This window comes from Epargyreus clarus, unplaced genomic scaffold (genome assembly GCF_041222505.1).
Source record: "Epargyreus clarus isolate Ecla_fem2 unplaced genomic scaffold, WU_Ecla_fem_2.2 ptg000031l, whole genome shotgun sequence".
Taxonomy (NCBI): domain Eukaryota; kingdom Metazoa; phylum Arthropoda; class Insecta; order Lepidoptera; family Hesperiidae; genus Epargyreus; species Epargyreus clarus.
In genome coordinates this window covers 6,181,499-6,189,215 of record NW_027332236.1, presented here as the reverse complement: position 1 = coordinate 6,189,215, position 7,717 = coordinate 6,181,499, and positions in this window count along the sequence as shown.

Below are 7,717 nucleotides of genomic sequence, written 5' to 3'. Positions count from 1 at the left end.
AACCGTGTGTCCGAATAAACTAAAAATACCAGATAAGAAAGTATCATAAAAGAAAGAAAGAAAGAACTCCTCTTCCTATTATCCATTTCCATTAACAATTTTTGTTAATAATATTTAGGTATGTTTCATAAACTATTAAATCTATTTATCTCGACGCACGGTAGTGCATCCACCAAGTTCAGAGAATAAAAACTAAATAGAATAAAGATAAAAATATAGCTAATTATACAAGAGTAGATAACTAGTGCCACAGATTTAAACAAGCTAGATTAACAATGTGTAAAACTCCAATTAATTATTTCTTTGAAGACAACCGAAAAAATCAATCGAACAACTGTTTACCCCGAAGTATACGAGATCTATAGATCAGCAGAGCTTAATTACTACGATAAAACAATCGCAAGGCTCTCGGGCGGCGTCTTAAACGCTCATTAAGCGCCATTATGGCGAGCGATGGCGGCGGGGAAGCGATAAATGGCGGAGTCGGAGAGTAACTGTAAGAATGTAATGAATATTGGGAAGAGTTCCCGGTCTGAGTGCTGATTCTTTAAGGAGTTAAGCTAACCCACTTTATTTTTAAAGTAATGTCACTACTTTTTCTAATACGGTTATGCCATTTATCTGAAACGTTTTGAAAAATAAAAACGCTTTTTACGCTTGCATTCTACACTTAAGACAGAACAAAATAGAAATGTTTTTAAAATCAAATGTACACATTTATTTATGCTGTAAATAAGGTTTAAAGATTTTGAGTTCTACAAATCCCTGGTGTCGACATGATATTTACCGGATTTCAAAATATTTTAGGTTATAAAAACAAGGTATATTAAAAATGAATACAGTTTAAATATAACAATTAAATAATGACAAGACACATCTTTATTTACATTAAACGCCATTTTGGCGAATGACGATATTGAAGAAGCAAAAATGGCGTAATTTGAGAGAAAGTATTTCATAGAAGAGAAAGTTTTCTGGCGATGTAAAGATTGTAGTTACAGTAATCGAATGAGAAATAAACACTAGAGTACTTTATTATTTTACTAGTACGCATTGGTTTCCGTTTAGAATGTGAAGTTTAGAAGCTTAGGCCATAGTCATAACTTTGCCAAATCAGAGGTTTCTTAGATGCGAATCCAGGATCTTCCGATTGAGAGAGTGCGTTTAAAACTTTTTCATCAATTTTAATACTTGATCGTCGACTGATTGTCCCACTGCTGGGCATAGGTCTCCTCTCAGAATGAGAAGGATTAGGCCATAGTCCACCGCGCTGGCCAAGTGCGAATTGGTAGACTTCACATACCTTCGGTCCAGAGGCCGAGTTTCTTAACCACCTACCTTACTTACCTACTTACAATCCTTTACATGTTCTGCTATTCTTAATTAATACTTGACTTTTTACTCATTTGAATTCTCACCAAGAAACACAATTGCAAAGGGAAAAATCTTAAGGGAATTAATTAAAATCTTTGACAACTAACAAACGACTAATTTATTTCGACACCTTTAACGGCACGCAAGGTAGCCTCTGTATCAATATGTATGGAAATTTTATGGAAAACTAATGATGTAATATTTTGCATACATCTTATTGGCAGCTGTTGATTTAATAATAACGGAGTAAATTGAATTTAATAAAACAATCCGATTTTATGAATTAAAAAACACTATTTTACGACCATTACTAAAGGTATTTACATTTAGGTGAATTTGGGAGAAGGATGTAGATACCGGCTATCTTACATATAATTATAATACACCCTATTACTAATATTACTGCTATTACTAATATTAGTATTAATAATACACCCCTCCTGCGTATAATATCGTAACTGCAAAATGCCAACTTTACAGGAGTGCGTTTCAAAGATTCGAATATGCTTAAATGTGAATAAAATCTTCATTTCTTAAGGTATCTCTATGAAATTTGGTATATATTTTTTTACTTTATACGCTTTATAACGTTACTTATGTCGATAAAACACATTGAAATAAGGCAATTTATGCAATAAAAACGAAAAGGTACTTTTGTGGGTTACGATATTATACGTAGGAAGGGTCGATATAAGGCCATCTTAGCCCTCAGGTGGCAGCGCATCTGTGATCAGCTTAAGATACAACCTAATTTTTAATGGAATTCGTTGCAGATGTCTATGGGCGGCAGCGATCATTTATCACCAGAAGACTTCATGATGAAGTCGTATTTCTAAAATCATCATCAACAACCCATTACTGTCCCACAGCTCACACGGGTCTCCTCTCATAATGAGAAGGATTAGGCCATAGTCCACCGCGCTGGCCAGGTGCGTATTGATAGACTTCACATACCTTCGGTCAAGAGGCCGAGTTTCTTAACCACTAGGCTATCACTGCTTTATTTCTATAATAGAAGAATAGAAATACTTAACCTACTTCTATATTATTTAAAACTAAATGTGGATTTACACACGATATGTTATGCAAGTTATTATTGTAATACGCATTAAACATCCAATAAAATCTTATATATAAAAATCTCGTGTCATAATGTTAGTTACCGTACTGCTCCGAAACGCCTCTACCTATTTTCATCAAATTTTATATTCATATTCTGTCTGTCATAGTAGGTCTGAGAATCGGCTACTATCAATTTTTCATATCCCGAAGTGATAAGGGTTGTTCAACTTTATTTTATTTTTTTATTTATATGGCAGCACAACGGGTCAGCTACAAATAAAATATATTTGCCTTTACCTTGCCACACTCTTCAAACCTGATTAGAGCATCACTGAACACTGCTTTTATTAGGCAGTAAAAGAAGTGAAGGCGGTACCACTGGATTCGACCACAAAGGATTCTATGACCCTTTTTATGTCTTTCAATGGGAGTCATAATTAATTCTAACACTCCTATTACGATAAAAATAGTCTAAGATTCGAATCTCGTCTCTCACAATTCTCACCATCATAACATAACTCAGCATTGCGTGCAAAGAATAAGGCAACCATTTCCTTGACCTTCTGTCTACTCTGATGGCGTCCTTGGACCTCATCCGGATTTACGACGCTCTAACTGTCAATGACGGTTTATTTATGCTTTAAAGATTGGGAACCGTTGTGACTTATCACTTGTTTGAGTTATGTTTGGGAATCGTTAAACGCGTTTACAATATCATTAGAAAGTTTCAATGCTGTGGGTGATTTGGATAACAGAGAAACGTACCAAAACTTTCAGACCAAAAAAATTAATTTAGATTAATATAACAAACATTTGGACATTTCGTAAAACATTTCGATGATCCGGGAACACCATCCCACATTTTTTTGTCTTAAATTATAAGAACAGTGTTAAGTACTGCCGTATTCTTGTTTAAAAGGTGGAGTGAGGAAGACGCCCTACCTTAGTCCTCACAGGTAACAAGGTATTTTTGGCCGATCCCAGGAATCCGATCCAATATGGTTGTCTGTATACAAAATGTCCAAGGGCTGCAGTTGATACTCACCACCAGGTAGGCTGCATGCCAAATTTCCCTATGCCTAAGTTCCTTAATTCTGTGTCAAAAATCTACATTGCACTAAGTTGAAAGCCTCGTATAAGTAATTTCACATCAACTTAACGACAAACCAAAAATAACGTTGTGACATAAATGTCATAAAATTAAGTCCCATAAATAGCTGAAAGGCTATAAATACAAAGAACGTAAGCACCCATTAGAAATAGCAAACAACTGGACGTGAGTGATTTGACCAATTATTGGCTGTCCCCCACAGAGGCTTGGCTCTGACAGCGAAAGAATTCTTGTACCTACGTGGTTCGTACAATGTTGGCTTTATTGGCTATTTAAGAGAAAATGTTGAAGAATATTTTAATGTATTTTTTCATTTTTACCTGACGTAATGTTTTTCGAGCGTTTGTATCATTCTTTGATACGCTCTACAACCTTAAAGGCTTCAAGGATTTTGGCATATGAAGTGTTGTTAGAGTCGTGTTGATTAAGGGTATGACATTGGCTATATATTGAGGGGAGGGACAGATATCTGAATGATGAATTTACATATCTGTTCTGGGTCTGGTTGTTTGTGTATTTGTCTCTGTGTGTGTCCATGGCACCGATACAGGGAATTCTAGTGTGGGGATGTGAGTGTAGAAATCGTTAAGCGCTGTTGTGTTTTTGTTGAAGGTAGACATACGTACTTATCCAAGGCGTTCCAACTTAGTCCTCGGTTTTAGCAAAGCATCCGTGGCTGATCTCAGGTAGGACTCAGGTAATCTTATCTGGAGTTGGTTACACATGTCTATGGGCGTTAGTAGCCACTTACCATCAGGTGGACTGCATGCTCGTCTGCTACTCTTATTTTATAAAAAAAAAGCATTAGGGGCTAAAGGGATTTTAGCGTATGAGGTGAGGTTCGTCTGAAATATGGGAGTGACATAGACTACGAGTATATATTGATGGTGGTAGTACCCACTGTGGTTCGACTCCTGCGGCATCTCCGTCACCTATTTCTGTCTAATAACAGCAGTGTTAAGCGTTGCTGCGTTTTGGTTTGAAGTGTACTTATCCGAGGCAACAACACAATAACTTAATTCAGTGCTAGCAAAGCATCCGTGTCTTACCTTAGGTAGGAATTTTATCTTATCGGGGGTTGATTATCAATGTCTATGGGCGGCAGTAGCCACTTACCATCAGATGGACTGCATGATAGTTAGCTATAACAATAATAATATTAAAAAAAAACCTTTCTACTCGAACAAAATAACGAGTCCTTTTCGCTTCCTTTTGACGATACTCGTTTTTACATTTAAGACAAAAAACGATAAAACATATGAATATGTAGCATGTCTAGTATTTTTTATGATTTCACACATAATTATATGCATGAGTCAGATTTGTTCCGCTTCGCGCCCCAACGGAGATTCGCTGACCGACTAAAATTGGTAAATTAATTTGCAAAATGACATAAATATAATTATTTATGAATCGTTTCATTAATTTACGATTATCGCACGCAATTCAGATTATTTTGAGGAAATGTCTCACAAAAAACTAAAAGCGAGAAGCGAGAAGCTACAATGTAAGTTGGTCAAGTGTGCGTCGAACTCGCTCACTGAGGGTTCCGTACCACCAATTTTTTTATTTTTTTAATCATCTTACTAAGCTTGTATTAGAAGCTTACTCTAATACAATACTTAAGTATCTACTGTAAGGATAATATACCTCAATAGATAAACCACAAGATGCCGAATAATAATAATATCTTGTATGGATACCCCCCATTTTTCTTTATTATTTTGAGTATTTGTTGTTATTGCGACCATAGTAATAAGTACATACACCGTAAAACTTTCAAACATTTGTCTATTATTACAGTTCAAGAGAATGGTAATAGTAATCCGGATTTTTTGTTTTCCGAAACAGAACCTCAAAAATGTACATAAAATATGAAATAGCTGATCTTAGGGCTTTAACAGACAGACTTAAAATCGACCGAAACTTCGCAAATCGAAATTGCGGTCGAGGCCTACTCATAAAAACACAACCGGTCGGACGATTCGTCGCGCAATACATCGAGTTATTAGTTGCCCATTAAATTACCTAGAGGGCGTATTAAATTCGTTCGCGAGTGAAATAAAATGGCCGCCTGGCACTTCTTTAATCGTTATGAGTGTGCTTTATTCTTATTTCTTGGGATCGTAAGATTGTTCTTAGTAAATCAGCAGCTCGTTAGTAATTGACTTTTTATTAATTAAACATCCATATTATTAACGATGTTAAGTCATAAATTAAGAATATAAAAAATATATATTTTTTTATAATACGGCAGTAGGAGACGAGCATCAGTCCACTAGCTAACGTAAATGGCTACTGCTGCCCATGGACATCTGTAATTAACCTTAGATAAGATTAAAGTTCTATCTTATCTGAGGTCGACCATAGATGTGCCGCTCCTTTGAGAAGTACGCTGGAATGCTTCGAAAAAGAATTTCTCCCTTACCACACATTTCACACGGTTCACACAACAACACAATAATGTTTAATTCTGCTGTTATTAGGCAGACATAAATGTATCGGTGGTCCCACTGGAGACAAACCACAGAAGGTTCTACCACCCTAAAAACCTCTGAGTACTAAAAGGAATGCCTCTTATCTATACTAATATTATAAAGAGGAAAACTTTGTTTGTTTGTTTGGTTGTAATGAATAAGTTCAAAAACTAATGAACCGATTTTAAAAATTCTTTCACCATTCGAAAGCTACAGTATCCACGAGTAACATAGACTATATTTTATATGAAATAAATTTGATAAATAGATTTTGAAGGGGTACAAATTTTGCCGGGTCTGCTAGTAAATATATATTTTACCACGCTCATCCACTCCTTAAAAAACACAACAGCGCTTAACACTGTTATTATAAGAACTAGGTGTGGCGTTGGAGCCTCCGGAGTCCAATCCCAAAGTGCTATCATGTACAAGGTGTATATAATTGCCACAATTGCACATTAAACTGATCGCTGGCACCGCCTATACCGTGCCTACTGAACTTACCAAAAGGTTAAATCATTTATCGTTATTAAGTACACGAAGCGAAAATGAGTAATAACTTTATAGAAATATCGTATCTCTTGAAATAACACTTCCACTGATTATATGTTCAAATGTCATTAAGTAATAAGAAAAGTATTAATTATTGTACTAAAATCCCGATTACTTTAAAATATATATTTTTTTCTTTATAATATAGGAGTAACAGATGAGAATGCACCTGATGGTAAGTGGCTACTGCCGCCCATGGACATCTGTAATGAACCCCAGATAGGATTAGATATTCCTACTTGAGATCGACCACATATGCGCCGCTACCCCTGAGGACTAAGCTGGAACGCCTCGGAAGAGTATGTCTCCCTTACCACACCCTGCAAAACGGAACACAGCAGCGCCTAACACTGCTGATATTAGGCAGAAATAGGTGTGGCGGTGGAGCCGCCGAAGTCGAACCACAAAGGGTTCTACCACCTTCACCTTCAATTAACTGAAAAGGAAAGTAATGTATGCCACATGCCAACATGTCACTTCCACAATTTAGACGAATCCAACGACACCTCTTATTTTTAAATCCTTTCATTCATTCATTCATAATTCTTTATTTGCATAGAATAAGGTTAACAAAGGTCTTATAGTTCAAATGGTTTCTGCTGCAGGATATGTCAAAAATAAGATAAACACATACATATGCTCCAAATAACATTACCCTCCGCAATCGGGAAGAAATTATCTTATATATAAAATTCTCGTGTCACAATGTTACTTACCGTACTCCTCCGAAACGGCTTTACCGATTTTCACCAAATTTTATATGCATATTCAGTAGGTCTGAGAATCGGCTACTATTTATTTTTCATACCTCTAAGTGATAAGGGTTGTTCACTCTTAACATTTTTTTTTTTATATGGCAATACAACGTTTTCCGGGTCATCTAGTAATTTTTGTAAAAAAGGTAATAAGTTCGGATTTTTTTTAATTTAATTTTAAAAGAAGCTTCCAAATATTTTTCAACGTAATTTCGGTATACTACTTAAATCTGTCTGAATGAAAATGAAGCGAAAAATAAATTTAGAGAGTGGTGCCGGAGAGAAATGATCGCAGTATCCTGTTTCACATCGCACCAATATATCATTCACGAAGAATTGATCAATGGGAGTCTATCTTACGTTACACAAGCTCACATCCTCAATGT